The sequence below is a fragment of the Anguilla rostrata genome, chromosome 8 (assembly GCF_018555375.3).
Source record: "Anguilla rostrata isolate EN2019 chromosome 8, ASM1855537v3, whole genome shotgun sequence".
NCBI lineage: Eukaryota > Metazoa > Chordata > Actinopteri > Anguilliformes > Anguillidae > Anguilla > Anguilla rostrata.
In genome coordinates this window covers 47,075,202-47,101,523 of record NC_057940.1, presented here as the reverse complement: position 1 = coordinate 47,101,523, position 26,322 = coordinate 47,075,202, and the positions used below count along the sequence as shown (strand labels likewise).

At 40.7% G+C, this 26,322-nt stretch overlaps 1 protein-coding gene across 10 annotated transcripts in view; it reads left to right on the top strand.

Moving 5' to 3' along the window:
* Positions 1-16,317: 16,317 nt before the first annotated feature.
* LOC135261819 (ankyrin repeat and IBR domain-containing protein 1) overlaps positions 16,318-26,322 on the top strand; it is a 226,930-nt gene continuing 216,925 nt past the window's right edge. For 2 of the 10 annotated variants that reach the window (XM_064348447.1, XM_064348451.1), the window contains exon 1: positions 16,318-16,536. The gene's annotated coding sequence lies outside the window, so the exon portion shown is untranslated. The other 8 variants (XM_064348454.1, XM_064348452.1, XM_064348453.1 and 5 more) reach the window with 6 other exon arrangements.

The window sequence follows — 26,322 nt, the reverse complement described above, 5'->3', positions numbered from 1 at the left end:
TACACCAGTATTAGCGTCATATCACTGGCTACCCATTAAGCATAGGATAGATTTCAAGATTTTGCTCCTGACTTTTAAAGCTCTGCATGGACGTGCACCTGCGTACATAACTAACCTGCTCCTGCCTTATAAGCCCACAAGGTCACGCCGATCCCAAGACGCCGGCTACTTGGTAGTCGCAAGAATTTCCAAAAACCTAAAAGGTGGTAGGGCTTTCTCCTACAGGGCCCCACTACTGTGGAACCAGCTTCCAAAATTTATAAAGGAGTCAGACTCAGTCTCAATATTTAAATCTAGATTAAAAACACACCTCTATGCTCAGGCTTATAATCTGTTATAGTCTGGAGACAGGGTGCGAGAAGCCTGTAGTCATAGAGCTTTGTAGGTGGCAATCCTTTCCTTACTGTCACCTGTCAATCAGCTGTGACCTGACTTTACATGGGCTGGCTCTTGATAGGCGGGTATAGTTGTCCACCCCTCATGACTGCATGGGCTCTCCATCCCTGTCCTAGTAGCTATGCAGCCATATATTACTCCTGGCGGGGTCAATACATACTACTGCCACTTTACCCACTGTCTGCTATATTGCGAATTCCCTAATTGCCGTTTCAACCCTCTTCCCCACGCTGCCGGCGGGGTTCTTGCCCCAACCCTCGAGAGTGCTTTGAGAGTCGTCTGGTCTCCCCCACCTCTGCGGTCCAGCCCCTCTTTCGTCTTTGCCTCCACCCTGCCCACATCTGTCGCCACCTGCTGTTCCCTATCACCGCCACCCGGCCCCACCCATCATCTGAGCCACATCATAAACCTTATAAAACTGACTGACGTGTTGGTCACCAGTCGGCACCATGAGCCGACCAGAGAAGGATGGGTTTCCCCCTTGAGCCTGGTTCCTTCCAAGGTTTCTTCCCATCTGCCACTGTTGCCTTAGGCTTGCTCCTGTGGGGGTTTAGGCCAGGGTTGTTTGTAAAGCGTATTGTGACAACTGCTGTAAAATACGCTATATAAATAAAATTTGATTGATTGATTGATTGAACATGCAAAAGTGCAGAACAACAATCAACTACAATTAAAATCAAATAACTTAGATAAACAGTACCTCCCTCAGTAAAGTTGTTGACTCATTATTGACTTTGTATTTTGACAGCATTTGTACCGTAGACTTACATGGAAACCGGATATGAAAACACCTATACTGGAGCCAACCGTAGTGGCGCTAGTGAGCAACCAGGAAGAACAAGACCAGGAAATTAGCTTCAAAAACGATGTCTGGTTTTGGCCGCTTGGACGCGACGCATCGACACAAGATGTTTGACACTGAAGTGGACATTCACCATGAGTCTGAGTGACTGTACTTATGACTGTGCTTACATCAAAATGCAGTTAACGTCCCTTACAGTGCGCATGAACGTGATACCAGCTCTGACAGAGGTAGCGGGAATTGATTAAACCAGTAGTATGAGCGAGCCAGCCCGTTAACATAATATTGTGTTTTTGTATGATTACCATTGGCATAATATAATATATCAAAAAAAAAAAAAACATTCCAAACTCTCTTGTGGAACATTTCAAGCGCTCTCGGGGGCCCTCTGGTGGCCACGGGGACCCTAAGCAGGCGCTTAGTTCGCTTGTGCGTCGGGCCGGCCCTGCTAACAGCACAGCACCACTTAATTATTGTCACTTCTATCACAACTGTAATGAACTCTGTGAGAAATGCATTGTCGAGCTCACGCGCATACACTGCTGGCGACATTCTAAAGCTCAGTTTTGCCCTCCCTAGTATCATGGCGAAAAAAACACATTTCTGGATGGATGAGAAGACCAACTTCATGCTATCGCAACTAAAGAAGTTAAATATCCTAAAATACATGGATGGAAGAAAAACGGAATGGCAAACTATTCAAAAAAGTTGGAGGAAGCGTGGAATTAGGATTTCGGAAGAACAAACATTGGCTCAAAATGGAGGGAGTGCTGGAATATAACCAATGAAATCACTGTTAATGAAAATTTACGCTTAATCAAATATAAAACAATGTATAGAATTTACTACACGAGAGATACAATTCATAAATATTATAGTAGTACATGAGACAATTGTTTCAAGTGTAGAACTAAAGATTCACTAGCACATGCCTTCTGGGAGTGCTCTAAAGTTCAGAAGATATGGTTAGACAGAAGAATGGTTGTCAGGGGTGCTTAAAGTAAAACTCTATTTTAATTCATCCATTTGTTTATTTCATGACGTGACATACAATGTTAGTGTTACTTGGGGTTGGATAATCCTTTTTTAATCGATGGTATTTTAAAATTGTTTTACTTAGACATTGGAAATCTATTAAACCTCCGACACTACAACATTGGAAAAACGAAATGCTTTATTATTTAAATATAGAAAAGATATTAGCCATAGAAAATAACAGAATAGCACAATTTGAAGCTGTATGGGATGGGATCATGAAGGCAGTAGTTAAGGAGCATTCATAGTTATAGTAGGCAAATGCTTAGGAGGATGCTTTTGTTGTTTTTTTGTTTTGGTTTTGTTTGTTTGGTTTTTTTTTTTTGGATGAGTTCATGAAAGAGGTGATAAAAATGAAACCGATGTGTCAATTTGCAGAAGAGGCTGTGTGAAAAGGTAGCCAAGTTGTTAAAATGAATAGGAGGTATGATTTGGAAATATAGTAGATGTTAGGATTGCGTGGGGGGTTTGGACCCAAGTGCAGAGGAAAAAAAACCATGCAAAACTCCAAAATGGAAGAACAAAAGGGAACACAAAGCCTTGCAGGGCGACCTTCAACAATGAAGGGAAACTACAAATGCAAGAACAGAAAAATGCAGAAATCCAAGAATACCTGAAAACCAGGGCATAGGCAGGAGCACATGGAGTAGAGGCTTACGAACAAACAATCACACATAACCACAAGGATCCAGCACCTGAGTCAAGGGAGGGGGAAACTTAAATAGAACAGACACTGACGAGACACAGGAGGGCACCATGAACAATCAGGCCACAGAGAGGGAAGGGAAAACGAGACAATTGAAAACAATGATTGGACAATTGGAAACAATAATACAATTAACACAGGGGGAGCAGGACACAAAACAGAAGTGCCGCCATCTGGCGGCCCAACAGGGAAAACGCAGACAGGAAACACAGGACCATGACAGTAGATGTGTAGGACTGAGCAATTATGTGGATTTGTATGTTTTGATGTAAGTCTAGTAATGCTTGGTGTGTATGGATGTTTTGTATTTATGTTAGGATGTTTTGTGTGTGATAAATGTATAAGATGTCATGTTGTGTGTTTATAATGAAACGAAAATAAAATCAAAATACAAAAAAACTAAATCAGAGGAAGCAGGATTTATAAGAAGCCTTCGTCAGACACACCTCCAGTCAATAAATCGATTCTTTCCGAGTCATGTATATTGGGACAACGACAATAATCCAGTTAAATCTCATCTTTGGTCAAGTCGAGCTATTAATATAGATCGATTTCAACTGTGCATGTAAACGTGTGTGTTACTGCACCTTTCCCAACTTGGTTCCACATGGGAGAAGATTCCCAACAGGTGCATGAGAGAAAGAAAAAGATTTCATCAATATTATGTTTTTTTTTTCAAATGGAAACATGTTTTCAAATGGAAACTTGATGTGCTTTATATGTATATGTATATTAACAATGTGCAGTAATAAAACAAGAGCTTGTCACCTACTGCAATATTGGCTCGTTTTCATTGTTTACAGGAAAAAGTACAATATGGGCAAAGACAACCTTTCGATACGATTTGCTGTACTGTAATATTGTTAGTCCTACTACCCTGAACTCTGGTACTGACACTATCTAGTAAGTGATAGTAAATGTATAATTCGTCCAGGTGCGTAGAGCTGCTGAAATCCGTCCCACTAGAGTGGTTAAGTGTCTGGCTCCCATTGCTAATTGCGTACTGCGTTAGATTTTATTCGTTGTGTTTTCCTTGTGTTAAGTAACTGTCTGTTGCTATTTGATGCTTAGAATTGGTAGATTGTCTACATGGTCTTATTGATTGTGATTATTAGTAGGCACTCTGACTGTGAATTAGTGTAATCAGCGCGTTATTTGAATAAGGTTTTCAATTGTTAATTAGGTGCACTCGGAGCAATGCTAGCATCGCTCCCTCTTAGTTCTATGTGCCAGCTCCCCATTCCAGTCTGCTCCCTCCCCCTCAGAAGGCGCTTCCAGCAACGTGGCCCCCCTCAACGACGGAACCTCTCCAACCTCTGCTACCCCCTACTGACCCCCTGTGAGAACTTCACGGTAACAGCCGGTCTATGGAACTGCCAGTCTGCTACGCGCTACAACTCATCACTTTTCTAAGGATATGAATGTTCACATATTTGTCATCTTTTGGCATGTATTTCATGATAATAAAAAAACACAGACATGAAGCACTGGGACGGTTTTTAAGTGATGATGTACATTTATCAGCACAATGGCATCTTTAATAATTTCCAATTGTTCTTAGATTACATTACATTACAGGCATTTGGCAGACGCTCTTATCTAGAGCAACGTAAAACAAAGTGTATAACCAAAACCAAGAACAAGTGTGTTGAAAACCCTAGAGGGAAGTACAGTTCCAAGTGCAGGGAACAACCGTGCAGTTTAACTTGGACCCTGTAGGTTCATCTGATTAACACAACAAAAACAGCTACAAAACAGTCTATGCAAATAAAACAAGCAATAGTTGAGTAGGCACTACACTACTAAGTCAACTAAGATAAACAGCTTACCTAGCTACAACCCTAAGATTACATAGTCAATTAGAGGCTACAGGGAGGTAGGGAGTGATGGGGAGAGGTGCAGCCTGTATAGGTGAGTCTTCAGTTATCGTTTGAATGTGATCAGGGTCTCAGCTGTTCTGACTTCCACGGGAAGGTCATTCCACTATGGTGGAGGCAAAACAGACAGGAGACGTGACCAGGAAGTGCAAGTGAGAAGAGGGGGAGGTGCCAGGCGTCCTGAGGTAGCGGAACGGAGGGGTCTGGCTGGCATGTAGGGTTTGAAGATCTTGTGGAGGTATGCTGGGGTTAATCCCTTGACTGCCTGGTATGCTAGGACCAATGTTTTGAATTTGATGCGAGCCATAACGGGCAGCCAGTGGAGGGTAGTGAGCAGGGGGGGTGACGTGGGAGTTTCTGGGAAGGTTGAAGACCAGACGAGCTGTAGCATTATGAATGAGTTGCAGGGGTCTGATGGCAGATGCCAGTAGGCCAGCCAGAAGAGAGTTGCAGTAGTCCAGGCGGGATAGTACCATTGCCTGGACCAGGAGCTGGGTTGAGTAGGTGGTGAGAAAGGGGCAGATTCTCCAGATGTTGTACAGGAAGAACCTGCACACCCGGCTTACCGCTGCAATGTTCTTGGAGAGGGACAGCCTGTTGTCCATCACCACTACGAGATTCTTGGCACAGGGTGATGACATCACTAAGGTGTCCCCTAGGGAAATTGAAAAATCAAGGAGGGGAGAGGTTAGAGCAGGAATGAAGGTTGAGCATCAGGTGGTGATTGTCCATCCAGCTCTGGATGTCCCTCAGGCAGGCGGAGATGTGGGCAGGGACTTGTGTGTCTGATGGGGAGAAGGCGAGAAAGAGTTGTGTATCGTCAGCATAGCATTGATAAGACAAGCCATGGGCAGAGATTACAGGGCCAAGGGATCTGGTGTATAAGGAGAAGAGAAGGGGACTGAGGACTGAGCCCTGAGGTGCGTTCAAGTTCAGCGAACAAGGTGAACGTTTGCAAACTATTTCAAACTTTTTTCTGTTAGCTTTGTGTTGGATGCTGGACTGAGGGAAATCTTCCCAGATGGGTATTTCAGTTGAAGATCCTGTTAAGTGTGATCAGTTTTTTAATAATGTTATTGCTAGTGCTAACCAATGTTATTATTGTTCGCTAGCTAGCTATTGTTTTTTATCATCAATGATCACAGAAGCGGCTGTGAGTACAAACGCTCTCGTCGCTATGTCTATTTATGTTTAATGTAAACAATTTGGAACGTTCTTAAAAAGCCGTTCAAATTGAACTGTTCAAAGAAAACATGTTCGCCGCGAACATTCGCCTCTGTTCGCTGAATTTGAACGCACCTCTGGGGAACTCCCGTGGCAAGGGGGGCGGGGAGGCGATACTCTACCAGCCCAGGCAACCTGGAAGGAGCGATCGGAGAGATAGGACTCAATCCAGTCAAGGGCTGTGCCACAGATCCTTGTTGCCGCCAGGGAGGACAGGAGGATGGAGTGCTCCACAGTGTCGAAAACAGCTGAGAAATCTAGCAGAATCAGGACAGAGGAGAGGGAGGCTGCTCGTGCGGCATGAAGTGACTCACTGACAGAGAGGAGTGGAGTCTCTGTCAAGTGGCCAGGCCTGAACCCGGACTGGGGGGGGTTGAGCAGGTTATTCTGAGAGAATAAAGCAGAGAGTTGGTTAGATGCAGCTTGTTCAAGCGTTTTGGGTAGAAAAGGAAGGAGAGATACCGGTCGGTGGTTCTGGATGATGGATGAGGGGAAACATCGAGAAGACAGGGAGGAGTTCACAAGGGAGGTGACAAATGGGAGGATATTTGGTGTGATTGCCTGGAGGAGAGATGAGGGGATAGGGTAGAGAGCACAGGTGGTAGGGTGGTGGGAGAGCAGGAGCTGGGAGACATCAGAGTCTGTGAGGGGAGAGAATGTGGAGAAATAGTGGGAGGGCGCAGAGGGGGTGGAGAGGGCAAAGGAGCTGCGGATGTCTGCAATTTTCTCATTAAAGAATACTGCAAAGTCATCTGCAGTGAAGGAGGCATGCTGAGGAGAGAGGAGAAAATAGAGAACAGTTGATGAGGGTTATTTTGCTTTGATAGAAATTTGCCTTAGCGGCAGTGACAGCGGAAGAAAACGCTGTCAGGAGAGACTGATAGGCTGAAAGGTCGGATGGGTCCCTGGATTTCCCCCACTTCCTCTCAGCAGCGCGGAGGCTGGCCCTGGAGGTGCGTAGGGTGTCAGACATCCATGGACTGGGAGGGGATAAGCGTGCTAGCCTAGGGACAAGAGGACAGAGAGAGTCAAGTGCTGAGGAGAGAGATGAAATTAGGGTGGAGGATGCAGAGTCAGTGGGGAGCTTGGAGAGTGATTGAGGGGGGGAGGGAAGCAGCGACTCTGGGAGCGAGAGAAGAGGGTGAGGGCGAGCGGAGGGTATGACGGACAGTAACAGTGGGGGTGGGAGGAAGAGAGGGAGGATGGGGATCAAGAGGGAGGGAGAAGGAGATGAAGTGGTGATCGGATGTATGCAGAGGGGTAACCGTGAGATTGGAGCTGGAGCAGTTCCTCAGGAAGATCTGATCTAGGAGGTTGCCTGCCTTGTGGGTTGGGGGAGAGTGTTGCAGGGAGAGGTCGAAGGAGAGGAGTAGTGGTAGGAAGGCAGCAGACTGGGTGGCCTCTAGGTGGATGTTGAAATCTCCCAGGAGGATCAGCAGGGTGCCGTCCTCAGGGAAGGAGCTGAGCAGGGTGTCTAGCTCCTCCAGGAAACTTCTCAGGGGCCCCGGAGGACGATAAATAACAACAATATAGAGGTTAGTATGGTAGGTGATAGAGACAGGGTGATATTCAAAAGTGGATATAGACAGGTCAGAGAGGGGGAGAACAGAGAATTTCCAAGTGGGAGAGATCAACAAACCAGTACCACCACCACGGCCAGATGGCCGGGGGGTGTGGGAGAAGGAGTAGGAGGTTGTTTTAACACATGCTGCTAATCGTCAAACTCTTTCTGTAAATCTCTTCCAACAAATGCCCTCATGAATCACTGGTTACACACTGTGCTCATGCAACGAACACTAGCAGTCAAAACATTTAACTCAAGTCATCACAACCTAAACTCAGGTAACACACCTTTCTCTAGGTGCAAACACTTGGCAGCAAAATTGTTAACGCACCAGTCACAATCTCAGGATCAATAAATAGGGCCACAGTTTGCATCTGTGCAAAGACAAAGGAAGAAAAAGAGGAAGAGGCAGGAGACAATTTGTCCCAGACAAAATACGTGCCACCTTGATTGACCATGTGCTGGTGCATGGTATGACGATGAGAAAAGCTGGACAGGGAGTTCAGCCGAACTTGAACTGTTTCACAGTGGCATCCATTGTCCGTACTTTCACACAAGAAAACAGGTACTGTCATATACTGTACTGTTACACATTGTATCTGCTGTACTACTGTGAGAGGATATGCTGTCTGAAGTAATGCTGAAGTGTATTTACAGAATATATGTTCTTTAGATTTTATAGTTTTTCTCCATTGTATTCACACAAAAAATGGAACTATGCACACAACTCTGAAAACTTGAAGCTCATGTATCAACAATAAGACTCCAGACTGCTAAACTCTAAGCACAATTCCATTGTTTTCACTCAAATAGCAATTCTAAATCACGTTTGCAAAACTCTAAGCACAATTCCATTGTTTTCACTCACATAGAAATTCTAAATCACATTTTTGCAAAGGTCTAACCACAAATCTCATCATTTAGCACACTTTGTTCACCTGGAAAACACTTGCCTTCAAAATGCCATACCCTAATTACCAATTGGTCTCACTCACTTCTCACCCATTCAAAGTCAATTGGCAAAACACTTCAATCATGTGTCAGAGCATAAAAGAGGAGACCTTTACTTTGTTGAAAATGGAGCTGCATGGTGAACAGAGAGGAAGAGAAAGAGTGAGAGCAAGAGGAGGAGGAGGAGGAGGAGGAGGAGGAGGAAGAGGAAGGGGAAGGGGAAGGGGAAGGGGAAGGGGAAGGGGAAGGCTAGCCAGTACTTCTAATGAAATCCACGCAACTTTGGTTGACCATGTACTAAATCATGGCCTAACAATGACCGAAGCTGGGCAGCGAGTCCAGCCGAATTTGAGCCCCTTCACGGTAGAGTTATCCGGGCATTTAGAGATAAGAATAGGTAAGTAACCACTTCAGTAGTCCTCTATACTCTCTACAGTATAGTAGTCTTCTATACTCTCTACAGTATAGTAATTTAACAGTAATAGTAAATTACAGTAATGTAACTTTATAGTTTCTATGGATATCTACAGTGTTTAGAGAAATGTATGGTGTAATGTTGTTTTGTCTTACATTTATGAAATATGTGTAGCCTATACTGTATATACTTTTCACAGAAAGAAAGACGACCAGCAAGAGGTGGCAGAGGCTGGAAATTTACAGATGAGCAAGAGACCACCATAATCAGTAATGGCGTTGGCTAATACTTTAATGCCATTACACTGACGGAAATTAAAGACAGAGACAAGACAATATCCTCTTCCCAAACATTGACCAGGTCAGCCTGTCCACAATAGATTGTATCCTGAAGAAACACCTGCTTAGAATAAAACCGATATATCGCGTACAGTTTGAGCACAACGCTGACAGAGTGAAGGAGCTACCTTACCAATATGTGCAAGTAAGTACAGCAGGTTACTGTAACTGACCGCATCCTTTCAGTACTCTGTATAGACATGTCACTATGCACCTTAGTGTTCCTGTATGTAGACCTATTATCTGATATGGTCCTTTTCTGTTTTTCAATTCTCTACCCCTCACCATTATTCCCCATTTCTAAATCCGATCGAATAACTCTTTTCAGCATGGCGGTGGAAGGTGTATGACCGCAACCCCCACGAGCGTGTGGCCCTACTCCAGGCAATGGAGGAGGCGTGTGATGACATCCACGCAGACACATGCCAGGGGTGGACCACGCCAGCCACTTTTTCCCCCGCTGCTTGGCCAGGGAGAACATCGCATGCGATGTAGATGAGGTCCTCTGGCCTGATCAGGATCGGAGGCGGGATGCAGACTGATTTACATGTAGATCTGTTTCACCGCATTTTTTATTTTTATTTTTTGTGGGCCTACGAAAAACTATTTTTTTGCTGTCAGTTCAGTCAGCTGAACATTTTACTGTATTTTCCAGTAACAAATGAATATTTGCTTTGTTACCTTTTTGTATTTGTGCACTGATTTCCTCATTAAATCCCCAGAAAGACAGTCTAAACATTTTCTTACTGTAGTGTTTTTCATTTTACTTATCAGTGCAATTACTGAGTTTTGCCAAAATAGGTAACATTTGTGTATTCTCAGAACTCTAACAATGTTGCAGTATCAACTATAAGTTTACAATATGACTCTGGGAAGCCCAATTGGAGCTCATTGGATAGACAAATATGCATTGTATCCTATTCTGATACAATGATTGTGTCAATGCAATATTTATATGATATATTCACAGTATTGTATTACAATATGGCAACAGTCTTTATAATGTATGTACCATAAAATTGCAACTTATTTTGGGACAAAAAAAACCCTAAACCTTAAAAAATTAGAAAAAGGAAACAATTTTATACATTTGAATATGTAACATGGCCTCATGAAGCCAAAACATATATAAACAGTATTTTGATGGTAGTGTTTTAAATTTATCACACCAGTGTTTAATTGATGCTCTGTAAGAGATATTCATATGATAGCTGTGTGTATCATTTTGGTGGTTTCAAAGGTGGAAATCAGTTTTGAGGAGAGAGAACATGGTTTTGAGTGCAGTGTTTCATTTTGCAAGAGATTAGTGGAGTTTTGCCAAAATGATTAACTCTTTTCAGTTTTGTGTTTAGAGTTTTGAGAAATTGAGCTATAGTTTCAGGAAACATGTTTAAATGATTGGGAAAAACTGTATTGTAGAAATGGATTACTCAGTAATCATCAGTAATTGTTTGCTCACATTGTGTTTTTGCAGAACTGAGAGGCGGCCACCGGCTAGTGTCAGGCAACAGCTATTGTCAGATGACCAAGAGACAGCAGTAGTGAACATGGTCATTGCAAACAATACCATTCGCCTGCGTGAAATTCAGACGAGGATCATTCAAGATCAGGGAGTTTTTAGAGGGATTGACCATATCAACCATACAGCGCATACTTCACTGCAATAGGCTGAGGATGAAGCAAGTTTACAGAGTACCTTTTGAAAGAAATGCAATCAGGGTGAAGAACCAACGGTTTCAATGTGTGCAGGTAAGCCCAATATGGTACACTATTTTTAGGTACATGTACAGTACTATATTTGTAGAGTATATTATGATGGTCTACCTGTCCAGTACAACAGTACTGTATGGTAATGTAATGTGTGTACTGTAGTGTCTTACTGTAAATTACTGTATGCATATCTTTCATTTTGGTAAAGTGTGTGTACACTGCATACTCTAGTACATACCTTACTGTATTTAGAATATATATATAATGTTTTTTTGTAGAGAATTTTTGAGCTTGATGCTCTAGCCGAACCCCACGAATACGTCTTTGTTGATGAGGCGGGGTTTAACCTGACGAAAAGGCGGAGGAGAGGAAGAAATCTCATTGGTCAGCGCGCCATTGTTGAGGTGCCAGGACAACGAGGAGGCAACATGACCCTATGTGCCGCCATCAGCCAGCGGGGCGTCCTCCATGCTACCCTGGGGCCTTACAACATGGCACACCTCCTTGCATTCCTAAATAACATGGAAAACAACATACATCAACAGGAAGAAGGGGAGCCAGGGCGGCCAGAGCAGACCCACTATGTTGTCATTTGGGACAACATCAGTTTCCATCGTGCTGCTCTGGTTCGTGCCTGGTTCACTGACCACCCTACATTTTCTGTGTTATTTCTGCCTGCATATTCAACATTCCTCAACCCTATTGAGGAATTTTTCTCTGCATGGGGGTGGAGGGTATACGATCGCAACCCTTATGTGTGGGAAAATCTCATGCAGGCCATGGAGGAGGCCTGCAGAGATGTTGTGCTTGAATCCATCCAAGGGTGGATCAGGCATACCAGGGCATATTTTCCAGTGAGTTTACTAAAAGTCTTTAAATATAGTTCACAGTAAAATCCAATTGCGTCAGAGATCAAATTAATTGTTGCCAGTCAGCACGCGTTAAACTATAGATAGTGCAGTAAATTGAAAAGACCAAACTGTAAGCACAAACAAGAATGTAGCATACATTACATGGCAGTTTACTGAAACATCTTCAAATACAGCTGATATAGGTGGAATGAACTGTAGCCAGCCAGCACGCATTAAACTATACATGGTGCAGAAAATTGAAAAGACCAAACTGTATGCACAAATATGAATGTAGCGAACTTTACGTGACAGTTTACTCAGAATCCAATTGAGCAGTAAATTGAAAAGACCGACCTGTAAGCACGATCAAGACTTACATTATATTTCACATTGACAGTTCAAACGTCTTCAAATACGGTTGACTATTTGGCACCGACACGTGTGATGAAGATGAAGTGATTTTCATGGGGATTGGTGTTGGATTTTCGATGGTGCTAGCCTTTTACAGTTTGAATTGGGCTACTGCCGTGTGTCTCAACAATTAGTTGTCTCAATAACTAATCAAAATATCAACTATTTATAACCTTGTTTTAATGGGGGACACTATTATAAAAGCAAACTTAAACTCTTTGTCATATGTTTGATTGCATAAATACATACCTTGTATTCAAGTGTGCTAGTATAGCCAAAAACAGTATTTTAGTTAGTTTTGGATGACCTTTGGACCTTTAATGTAAAATTCAGACTTTGTAATGTCCTGCCTTCCAAAGATGCAGCATTCCATGGGCTAGTCAGAGCACTGGTGTCATAGATTGGGGATATTCATTGCGCATGGCCTCCTGTAGCTTTTGAGATTTTGTGAGAACAAAAGTGCCAAACAGGTGGATTTTATTGTAAGGTGATTTTGAAACTTCATGCAGGTTATAGCTGCAATACCTGCCGCCTAGCTAGCTGGACTCTTAAGGCTGTTTTATAACTGTGCGTAGTACATGTAAAAATGGGTCTGCCTAGGGGTTGTGCGGAATGTGCGGCATGTGCGACGGTTGCAGACCACAGCCACATTGAGGCTGCGTACCTCCTCAAGAATTTAAAAGCGCGTAGTTAGCAACCAGTGCCCGCATATGCCGTAAAGAAGATGATTGGTTGACTGCTGCCATGATGTCACTGGCATACGGAATATTATTTTATTGTAATCGTATTGTACATAATGTGTGGTATTACTCTTTCCATGGGCTATACTTGTCACTTAGGGCATGGTAAATAGTCATTCATGAGTATTTACCATGCCCTATGATGAATTTAAAAAAATTCCCTTGGAGGGATCATAAATAGTAACATTTATAAAATGTCACCCCATCCCCATGTAACAAAGGATTACATACTATAGAGTACAGAAAAACACTAAAATGAATGGTTACACATTTAGGTATGTATACCACAGTGTGTTTAAATGTTTTAGCATTATTTTTCAATGTGGTCTCAAGGTTTCATCTTAAGTTCTCATAAGGGGTAAATGTATTCTCTTCATTTTTGGAGATGTTTTTGATAAGTTTTTAGACCCCTAGATATCACAGACCCCTACACAATTCTCACTTGAAATGAAGCAAAGGTGAGTTCAATCAGTCAAAACAGCTGATTTCTGGTTAAATATATAATTATGTTATGATTTACAGCAATCCTCAATTTACACATTTTCAGTAGATTTGGAGACACTGAGGGAAAACATAGATGTTTAGTAGTTCCACATAGTAATTAGTAGTTCCTCAGATTTTGCACATCTGTGGTCAAGGAGTTTATGATCCAGAACAAGGTATAGTTTTTCCTGTTTTATAGGAAATACATATATTTATAAATATATTATATGTGGTATTTCATTTAAAACTAAAGGAGAACAACTTAATTTCCGCTGGAATAATTCAATTTGTGGCACTATTTCTACCTAAAATATGAATATAAACTAATGTAAGTCAATACTGTAAATGGTAAAAGAGTCTTGCTTCATTTAACCCACTTTCAAAGTCTCTGATGCTCACATTTAGAGTTATAATGCTTTAAATAGATCACACCCTAAAATGGGTGAGGATTGGCCAGGTTTGGCATCTGTGCAAAGGGATTAAAAGACACAAATTTTGAAAAAACAAAACAAAAACATCGATAACGATTTTAGGATTAACAACCCTTAAGCAACAAACGTTTTCTTGTTACGCGGATTTCCAAAACATAATCAATCAGCATGCAGGTTCATTTTGTTTTGCAAATCAGCGATTGTAACTTCATTGGAGCAAATCTCATTGGATTTATTTCATTCCGCTGTGATGCTTTATCTACAGTATCTGTGGTCTTTTGTTGTTGCTGTTTTAATATCATTAAAACCCTTTTTCCTCAAATATAGCCTATTAGTTTGTGTGATTTTATCTCCACTGTAGCACAGCATCCTACAGCAGCCTACAATGAGAATAAAGTTTATTCCATTGATAATGTTTGATGCTCAGAGAATAAGAATAAGAATCAGAGAACAATATCCCTCCACTCTTCCTCCATCATTCAGTTACTAAATAGCGGACCAGAGGAGAGACACATTCGCACTTAGGTATTAACACCTCAATTTTGTCGGGCGGGGGTGTGAAGAAAATGGCATAAATGGCCTATATTTATTTATTGAGTCAACCTCAGTAAACTGTACTAAATTTTAAATCTGTCTGTCAGACTTAGCCTATATAATTGAGTATAAAATACTCATTTTGAATAAAAATATGAAAAAGTTCACCCAAATCCTAAAAAATTACTTGAAAACATTGTTATTAGTTAGATAGCTGACAGGTAGCTATTAACTATCACGGACAAGTAGCAGCTAATTCGTTTTATGGCCACCTTAATTTCCCTTGTTTCTCAAACAACTGCAGTAGTTCCTTATCAGGCTTCGCTTTAGTGTTGCCATATTAACATTTTTGACTAGTCACCTCCCTTGGGTAAAAAAAGTTCAGTGCCACTTTCATTGAAAGCCAAATATCTTTGCAGCACGCCACTCCTGCAAACATTGACTAAATCTTTCAATTGTTACAAAAGTGCACTGACAGTTCAATGATGTTACTTTTTTAACTTTTGGAGTTGGAAAATATACTAATTTGACTGCTTAAGAGCATTTGTGCCTGCACTTAACGCTGCATTGAAATCAGTGGGGTCATTATAAAAAATGTAATCAGATTGAAGGCATTATTACACGTTTTGTTACAAGAAAAACTCAGTGTGAAATGTTTTAGATGTTAATAGGATAATATTACTACTGTATATTTAAAAGCCTAGCTTGAACAAGATTTTTACATTTAGATCTTCACCAAGATCTTGTCTCCAATGTGATATAAAGAATTTTAGTTTTACAAATGGATGTTTTTTTAATTATGGTGAAAAGGAGACATATGCCTTTTCGATTTTGTGTTCCCAACCTACTGCCAGTGGGCGATGCTGCGTATCCCACGAGAGTGATTACACGGACGAAAGAAGCAGCTAATTTTAAATATTGTATAAACATTTGTTATTTTCTGGAAAGTTAGCTACTTTTATGGTGTTATTTGAATATACTGTAGCATTTATGGTTATACATGAAAAATAAACTGTCAAAATTGGTTTGACCTCCCTATTAGTGTCTTGCACTAGTTACACTTACTTTGCAGACCGTTATGATATGAGAGTTACCGGATCCATAAAAATACTGTATCTGAATGGTGGCTACGATGACCACTATCCTAAGGTATGCTAGCCGATACCAGCCCAATATTAGTGGGGGCATTTCCCCCCTCAGATACAAATGATACATATCTCCAAATTACAGAGCTGAGTGTTCCTCTAAAGATGGGGAGTTACCCTGAAATACAACGCAGCATGATGTCACTACAATTTCTCAATGCAGAATGTTGGAAGCTGCCCCTATGAGGAAAAATGACACACTGCTGCCCCCTACTATTGGAACCCCACAAGTATTTCCGTCTGGCCAGCAGAACCTCTGCCGTAGAGACAACCCAACTTTATAAAGCCTTAAATAACCCCCCCCCCTAAATGGGTGAGGATATCTGTAAGGGAGTTCTGCGAAACTAAATTCATAGTGGGCTGCAGTATCTGAAAGTTTTTTTGTGGTTTTCTTTCAAGGGCTGCCAATTAAGGCCTTGAGGTGTGTGGATTCCTTAGCCAATGACTCAAATGAACCACTGGTACCAAGAAAACCCCAAAAATCAGCAGACACTGTGGTTCTCCAGGACTGTGTTTGACATGGTTACTCTAGGGTGATGGTCTTATTCAGCTATAGAAGTCGATTATACTATGCAATAGTTTGTCCAACAGAGAAGATAACATTTTGAAGCTCAATATCTCGGAACGCAAATGGAAACTTATAATTCGGAGTTCACGAATTCTAAGCGCAAATTTGAAAACCTTTATTTTGAAATTTACACTTCTGGTGGTCACCGGAAGTATTTTCTTTATTGTCGCTTCCCACTGAAACTGTGGAATTTCTCCATTGTTTTCGCAAACACAGCACAGAAAACTGTGGAAAACAGTCATTGATTAATATATTTACGAGCGGAAACAGAAAACAAGCGATGTGGAATTAATAAAGGTCAAGGGAAAGGTCCGTGTCGTGAAAATCGCAATATATCTAGGAGGAAACCTATTGTGTAAGTAGCAGGCAACCAATTTAGTTCGCTAGAAGCACAGTGTATACTGTAACCAGATAGCTTTAGCGTTAGCCAGAATTGTTAGATCAGAACCTGACCGTCATTAAGCCGGATAAGTCGAAGTTTGGAAATATGAATTGTTATAGATGTGACTTGTTGTTTAGGCTCGTATTGATTCGGAGTTCACGACTCACTCGATCCTGTTGTAAGAAATTAAATGTACGATAACTGTAGATAGTTAGCCAGTTAGCTATTACAGTTGTTTCCTAATTAGCTATCTGGCTAGCGTGTTTTCAAGCAAAACACTGGAAGGGTGTGTTGGCCGTACAGCTAAGAAATTAGCTTCGAGTATACTACGTCTGTCGCAACGACTTAAACTCGTAATTTAGCTAACTGACAAGAGCATGTGATGTTTGCTTGCTAGTTATATACCAACTGTTTTGGATGCGTAAGTTACAAATCTGAACAAACATTAAGTCCCTTACAGTCCATCGACCGTTTTAAAACTGCAGTTCGAACACCAGCTGTGTTTTTTTGAACTAGTTGTAGTATTTAGCATTGGGTAGTCAGAATAGTCAACTACGTAACATTGTCGTACAATTCCGTTTTACATTGAGTAAGCTCTGACTTGTTTACAACCTGGACGGATGTGACTGCAAAGCGAATCTATCGCTGTTACCGACGCAGCACTTTCGACACAAGCAATGCCGGAGGCGTCTTTCATGTCGACATCTATGATGTTAATCCACCTAAGAACGAAATATCCAAGGTCAATGGATCACAGCAATCAAGCACTCAACTTTGTTGCTAGACCTCATCATTGTGACCGCTGTCCAGCTGAAACCACTGCAGATTTAATTGCTGAAATGGTAACTAATAACATGCTCCCCATAAGCATGGTAGAGGGCTAAGGGTTTCAGGACCAACTGACATTTCTTGAGCTGTAATATATTCCTGTGCGGTGTACTCAAGCCCGGCGCCACGAGGGGGCAGTTATATTTTCTGCCCCCCCCCCCCCCAAGTTTAGGTTTTATGTACCCTATCCACGATATTTCGAACCCCCACGATTACTCGCGCGAATATGGGCGAAACTTCCGGTTTCCAACAACCAGCTGTTAAAACCAGCTGTCAAAACGGAAAACAAAATGTTTGATCGTATCTCCGTTGATGGCGAAGTTATGAACAGCCTCAAGGGGTCAGAGTCGTATCAGTACTACACAGCAACAAAATTTGACCCGTTTATGTTAAGGCACTGGGTGACTTAATTTACTTAAAAGCTGACGTAGAGCCCAGCCAAAGACTGAAGATCGGCAACCGCTGCGTTTCTCAGAGCCTCCGTATCGCTACGTGCGTCGTAAGGTATACCTTAAGGTCTTCCTTTAGTTGCCGAGCTGTTTCCCAGCGCCTCCTTAGCTAAGTTATACCTTCTGAAAGGTCTGAGGCACTCGTAGCTGTCCCTTAGCAATACGCTCCGCTCATCCTGTCACAGTTTGAGCCTTATTAGGCAAACGTTTTGCTTTTCAAATCGACAGTTGTACTACAGTGCGCATCTAGTAGCCTACATCTGCATGCACAAATGACATATATAGTTATCTTAACTTTATGAAAATTAATTATCCAAACAACGTTTCTGTGCATAGCACATCATGAGAATGTTGTCGCTTCACCTGTCTATTCCCATCATGATGGTAATGAAGTATAGGGCCTATCCATAATACTAATCCAATTTGTGGGGGGAAGAAAAAGCTTATATAATTTTTACGTAGTGGAGCTTACTGAGGATATGGCTTTTCTGACTGCATACCCTGTAGAAATTAGTTTGTTTGTGTATGAGTCAATGATCACGCTAACTTGGAACAAACCCCCGGTTTATTAAGAATATAAAACCGTGTGAGCAAAGCCAACACTGAGTGAGTATACTTGCATGACCGAACTAGACGGAACTGAAGCACGTTGATTGGCCTAGCCACAAACACACATACAGGTTCATAATGAACAAACTGGACAAATGATCTATATCCCTTTCCTTTAGCTCACACCTCCTATATAAAACAAAATAGCAGTGGGTAAATATCAACATTACAGAACATTTATTTCTTACCATGTTGTTTTACGCTTATCAGTAAACAACCCAATAATTATATTATTGGTTAAACTTAAGACTATCCAACAGCAAATCAAGGTGGATGAACATATCACTTTAACAGGTAGGCCTATTCATAAGGTATAACGGTATAGAATTAATCATGATCAATTTCCACAGACGCGCTTTTGCCTTTCATCTACGATAATTTTTGCACTGCAGAGAAAAGTCAGCGGGAATCAGTGGATATGCTGCTACAGTTGCCTATATATTGTGTGACAAAAACAAATTAAAATTTAGACCTTTGTTTCAATGAGAACAAAATAATTCACCCATATGTATGATATCCTTTTTCCTGGGCTTCCAAGAAGTCCCTGACTATGGCTTATACGGCTCGATTGATGCTCTTTATTTTATCATTTGTAGCCTACTGTTTATGTATTTATTGAAACTATCACAAGGTGTCGTCTTGACTCTTAAATAGATTAGCAGATGATCTTTAGTAGGCATAGCTTCCTCTTCTGCAATATTAGATTGATGTAAAATGATTATGACAACACTTGTTATATTAAAACGTTATTCATAAGCCTTTGCAAGTGAGACAATCGATTTGCGTGGCATCGATTGATACATTTTTCAGCACCACAGTGAATGCCAGCCCCAATTTACGATGTACCTTTGAAACTGTCCTTTAAGGCAACTGCTAAGGTATAGTCTGGGAAACACTCGCAAAATAGCGAGCTCCAGTATACTTTAGAAACTTTCGTAGAATGTTAAGATACATCGAAACTTGGAAACGCAGCCCAATACTAAAATACAAAATAGTAGTAAGTCACCAGTGCTCAGTGGATGTTTAAGTTACTTTTAGTGTTATTAACTAAAACGAGACCCAGTTTAGTCCCAAAGCTGTCAAACTCAGACTAGTGGGTCTATATTTAACGTTAACATGTAGCCTATAGTTTTTAATTACATTTTTTGGTAAGGGGTGGCTTTATGGTATTAAACACTGCGCGCTATGATGGCATTATGAAATAGAAGTGGGTGATTGACAAGCGTTTTTATGCATGGTAGGTTTGATCTAAATAGGCTACATTTACAGAGTATAGCTGAAATCCTCTATGGAAAGCAACCTCACAGCGCTCTCATCTACGACCAGTAGGCAGTGTTGTGCTTCCCTTCGGGGGCTTATTCCGCTCTTACAGCTCATTTCCAGCCCAAACCACTGCAAAGAGAGCGAACTTTATAGGCTACATTTTTGTTAGTGGCATTTCCTTCTGACGTCTACAACGGCGATTGCGACCACAACATTTATTTTGCTTTTTTGTATAGCCATTTCCGTGGATAAAATCGCATTTATTATTATTTTCTATTATAACCTACTGTTTTACTATATAAAAAGATTTGCCCCCTCGCCATTTTTTAACTTCCCCCTCAGTCACTTCATCCTGGCGCCAGGCCTGGGTGTACTGTCTCACAAAAAAGTCACAGCTCGACTTGAATGTACAGTCGCCTCACACAAAAACTGTCACAAAGACGCTTGTGCTAGCTAGCATTATGTTTGTGCCATTTTAATGGCATACATATCCTACAGCTTGATATCATGTCCTATTACCTAGCTAGTTAATGTTAGATGACTAGATAATTTAAAGTATTGTTGCTGCTCAATAACAGGAAGACTTAGTAAAATAAGTCCTTGTCGTCATTAGTCTCAGGGTAGCAGTTATTTAAAAATGGTGCCATACTGCAAGTTTATTAGGAACGGTGTAAGTTGCACATGCGAAGATGTAATGTCATAGTTTTGGTCTTTGAAACGATCTGTAGGGAGATGGGAGGCTCTGAGAGTGTGTTCGAAACCTTTTGGTAGCAAACTACATAGGCTACTGCATTAGTACGTACTATGTTTACATATGTTTTGCATATTAAAACAGTATGACTAGCTAGTACATGTTTTGAAATTGAGTCTACTTAATTGTGCCACGGACCTGCGGCCATCAGTAGCCTGTCTAAGAAATGCTTAAATGCATCTGGGAACCGACCTCACTTAAATTCCCAAAATATTTGTGACATTGTTCATTAATGTATTTTTTATCCATGGCCACAATAAATGTAAATATTGATATGAACCACTGGATAAGTTTTGCTCTCAATTTATGTCTAAATATTCTGCATTTGGTCATTACTGTCCGTGTTTATCCGTCTTTATTAACGAGTCACTCTGTAGTGTTACTGTGATGGGAGTAGTTTGTCTTTTTGGTTTGGGGCTGCAAGGGTCAAAGCATGGGGAAATGTGATTCTCTATAGAATGAACAAATCTAACATGGCAGTGTCATGACATTGGCCAGTGTAAAACAAATTTCCACAAAGACCAAGAAAATAATTACAATGCTTGTCACAATGCTTGTCTCAGTGCATAAGATCTGCATAACACCAAGAGCTACCACAAACATTTCATTGCTTTCTCCCATACACCTAAAAGAGAGTGTTCCCCCGAACACAGCCACTGCCGTAACAAGAGGAGCCTCTTTCAAAGTTTCCATTTAATAGTTAACTGAATGAAGTACTACGTATGTTACGTGGGTATGGGGCGTAGGGCAATATTACATTACATTACATTACAGGCATTTAGCAGACGCTCTTATCCAGAGCGACTTACACAGCTTTTACATTGTATTCATTTATACAGCTGGATTAGGTGCACTTGTGTGAAGGAGGAGTGGATCAAAACCAGGAATTATCCAGCATCCCAGCCACAGATCTTGTAGTGAGTGTCCCGAGAGAGACCAGAGAGTGGTTAGGTAGCCTCAGGAGTGGATCACTGCAATATGAACATAATTTTCTATGATCCCAGATGTACGAAAACATTCAGGAAAGGAGACAGAGGGTGTTGAGATTAGCCATAATTAAGAAGAATTTTCAGCCTGCAAAAGATCTGGTGTGCTCAGAGCACTCTGTCACAAGCTGGGCTTGACATTAACATTTTTGGCCACTTGTCCTTCAGATATTAGGCCAGGTATTACTTGTTCAATAACTGAACTTACCTGGGTGAAAATGGAAGTTGTCCTATTTTTTAAAAAACACTTTATAGATCCAGTTTTACAATTATTGTGACTTAAATTAATACAGGGCATACAAAATACCAAACAACATAGCAGCCAATGAATGTGTGCATGTGTGAGTGAGAGAGAGCGAGAGAGAGCACTTCCCTGGTACTTGGCCAGTTTGAGGAGGCTGGAGAAATTTCTGTAACATTGGGTATCTTGTTGTGCTTCTTCAGCTTGGATAACGGTTTTACTTTTTCTGTAATTTGCTGCAAGTGGAGCCACTCTGAGCCATAATGCAAGCATGCTTTCAATTTTATTTTAGTATCCTGAAAATTGGTCAATGATACCCATATACATAACAAAAATTCTTTGACCATGCTCAGCCCATTGTTTGTCTTCCTTTATCTAAATGGACAATTTAATAATTTGAACAATCAATAGACATGTTAAAAGACATTAAAACACAATTTTTATTATTGCATTAATTGAATTTCAGCATTATAATCAGGGTTGGAATTTAAGGTTGCGTACTCGCCTGAGGCCAGTGGTTTAGACAAGTATAAAAAGAGAGCACTAACCTATTGGGTGAGTGGCAATTCATTGATCTGTCCTGTGTCAATGTATGCCTGTGGTGTCACCTTAAATTTCAGTGTCATGGTGACATGGTTCTGCCCGGCCCGTTTTCCCCTGGGGCTTCCCAGTCAGCCAATAAATATGAAGGGCTTGGCCTCAGTGAGCCAGTCAATATGTCATATACTGTTCTGTAGCGAGAATGTAGTGGCAAGACTGGCACAGAACTGTCATCTACTCTTCACAATTATGTCAGGAATAACATTAAGCTACGGAATTTGTATTGTTTTTTGCAAATATTCCGCCACTGCAACCAAAAATCTATTCATCTAAGAATTAAGAGGAAACAAGAATGAAAACATTTGTATAGCTGTGTGACTGCTAGGGACTGGCTATACATGGACCGTCTTACTATGCACATTGTGAAGGTATTGCTTATGCTCCTAGAATTTTGAAGATGCAAGTATAAAATAGAATTTAGGAGCTCTGGTGCAAGTGGACATTGTGAAAACTGTTACTGATAAGCAATTTTATAGCAGAAAACATGGGTTATTACAGTGAATATAACCAGTTATGTAATATTAATTAACTAAGTTTTAAGTGAAATGTTTGCATTTGCCTCAAAAGACAGGAAATGAAATAAACTAGTAAACTTGAGCAACCCATCAACCAAGTTTATTGCTGTGTGAATGCAGGTTAGAGTAGTGTTTCTGTGTATTGGCAATTTTGGACTGGCAATATAGCATACTTAGCCTACATTTCATGAAAAACACATTTTCAACATAAAAAAATGCCAAGTTACTCACAGATACAAAGCACTGTCTATAACTTATTCATTCAAACCCAGTATTTTGCACTTTTATGAAGCATGCCTCATTCCCTACATGCCCATGTGTCCTATTTGTGACCACATATCTTGTATCACTCTTTCAGCAAAATTATCCACTAACTGTGGTGGTACATAGAATGCAATTTTTTAAAACTAGTTAGGCCTAATTGATAGATCCTGCATTAGACTGTTCATTATATTATGTAGAGTGTATATTGCAATGATTTCTTAAGGATATGAATCTAATTTTCAACCCATAACTCCAGGTCACGTGGTTACTACATCATTACAGCATAATCATCATAGTACTAGACCTATGGCTCAGTTGTTAGCGCATTAGCAAAAATTACAGGGTCTTACAGGGGAATTCCACAGCAAAACAGTATTTACCTGGCAGATAGCTCAACTCAGACATTCAGAACTCCTGCAACCGAACTATGAGTGGAAACAACAAACTCTTTGTTCTAGCTTTATTAGTAGACGATGCATGAAAACTATGCTAAATATGGAGTGCTCACTGAATAGCAAAATAAACAAGTTAAATTCTTGTGTAATTTTACCAGGTCATACTACTATCAATATCCAGGGTTTCCGCCAGTGTATTGCAAGCTCGGCGGCCCGCCGGGCCTAAATTGACCTCCCGCCGGGCCTAAGCATTGGGGAATTTTTTAAAGAAATGTATTTTTTAAGTTTTTTAAATTACAGTTACAGTGGGGCGGCTTGGTTGGAAAGCTCACCAGCGACATCTGTTGGTTAAAACGTGAACGCACTATAGGAAAACAGCAGTTCTGTTCTTTACCCTCATTGTGCATAGAGTGACGTTCAACACTTGATGCTTCCAGCTATCACACGCTAACGGTACCTAGCAAGGCACCCTTTCTTTAGTAGGCTAACTAACCTTGTTACAAACTGTGTTATCACTTCATATCGTCGGTAAGTACATTCTTTTAATATTAACTTAAGCAGTGTGTAGGTAACGTTGAACTAGTAGCATGAATGTAACGTTCGATACATTGTAACATTATATGATTTATTAATCGTCATCTAAATAACGACTTCACTTGTTTATTAATAACATTAGCTTGGTGGCATTGATGTGCACGACAACGTGGTCATTTAGCTAACTTAGCTAGCACAGATACATAGATATTTTCTTGTTGTTGAAATGTGCCCAGCATTCCAAGGCTGTACATTGTTGTAAGATTCAGTAGCCAATAAGTAGGCAGTGTTGTGCATATGTGCAAAGAGAGCAAATTTTTTTTGTTGTCAGTGACATTTCCTTCTGACATCTACGACGGCAATCGCAAACACGACATTCATTTAGCCATTTTGTATAGCTATTTCCATGGATAAAATCACATTTATTATTATTATTTATTGGTAAAAACATTTACTTCATATCCAGGGAGCTAGCCAACTACTTGCACGCTACATGACATGTGTAGCCATTTAGTAATTCGATCGCATTTCAGGCTAGAAAATAACCCATTAATCCAGAGAAATTACTGAGTCGTCCTGGAATCTTTATCGCAACAGAATGTATCAAGGCTAGCAGCCCGGATCAAATTTGTTGTGACAGCTGCCGTCCAAAACAAACACCTGAGAGAGGCTGCCTGCATGCGTGCCTCCCCCAAGGCGTTACGTCATTGTTTTGCAATGCGCAGCTGTAGTAAAAACATGCTGGCTTCGATAAGCGGAATCGATAAGCTCGGAGCCATACGATTCCAATGAATAGGACAACTTGGAACTGGTTCGCGATTCCCATCCCTATTTAAATGTGCCCAGCATTCCAAGGCTTGTTGTAAGATTTAGTAGCCAATCAGGACTTGAATACAAGTTTTTTGTAGAGTGCAAAAACTTTAATATTATTTATTTTAATTTCTTTTGTTGTTGTTGAAATGTGCCCAGCATTCCAAGGCTGTAAGAATCAGTTGCCAATCAAGACTTTTTCAAGTCTTTTGTAGACTGCAAAAACTTTGATATTATTTATTTTAATTTAATTTAATTTCCTTTGTTGTTGTTGAAAACACAGCATTCCAAGTCTGTACATTGTTGTCAGATTCTTTGTAAGACTATGCTATGCTGTAAATAGTTATAGTTGTAAATAGATTTTTTTAAATGTGTGTTGAATTCAAATTACGTAGTTATATTTTCAAATCTCCAGTCAGCTTTTAGCACTGACTTAATGTAGGGCCCTGTGGAATCCGTGATTCTGTTATCACAGAAACTATAGGGCCCTACCTTAATGCTGCCATCAATCTGTCGCTGGCCCGCGCCGGGCCCCCATCAAAAAAGACACTTGGCCGCCGGTCCACGCCGGGCTGCCGGCCCCCGTCAAAAGATACTTGCCGCCGGGCCTAACAACTTTTCTGGGGGAAACCCTGAAGTCAGCTACTAAATATGGAATAAATATGCAATCCTACCATTGGTTTTATGTGTAGGGATGTCCCTTTCAAGATTATGTGGTCATTTATTCTCTTGAACAATCTTTTTGTGAAATAATAACTAATTTGCTATGCCTGTATACCTTCTGAGATAGCTGTGCATAAAACCACGCATGTTGTGGCCATTTCCTGATCATTCTGATTCTGGTGATATTTTTGTCAGATAATTTATTAAAATGTGTAAGTGTTGAGTATATCCGTATCAGCCCTCACATGAGGGAATGGTCGCCATACATTTCTTTTTTCCTGGCTTAATGCCTTCATCTCCTCTCCCCATTCTCTCCCACTACCATTATTCTACAAAAACATCTTTCAGAAAATAGTAGTCTTGAAAGACTAGTCATACCTGTAGCATGTGCTGTAGTTTGGGGCTATATCTGTACACTCGCTACAGGTTGAGAGCTGGTGGAGAGCTGATTTTAATCAGGAGGACAGCTACTCTTCTGCAAGTAAAAGTTCATTTTACGGTGGAATTCCCTTTTGACAGCGGCAGCTATAGTCCCAAAATGCCCCTAAAATGTTGGAACTTTGATTGCTAGTTTCAAATCTCAAAATTTTGTTAAAAATTGCTATTGTAAAAAAAATAAAAAATGTTATTGCTGTATAGGAGATTTTTGTCTGTGATGATGTCAGGAATCTTGACATGTCAACTTACGCACTGTTGATTGATGGCAGGAATTGGATTCTCAAGACAAATTGAAATTTTGGTACTGGTGTTGCACATTTTGTGTGGAATGTGGTAACGTAGTAAATTTAACACAATTTTCAAGAATTGTTTTTCATTGCTGGGGTGGGGGTTTATGAAGCTACATGTTTGCT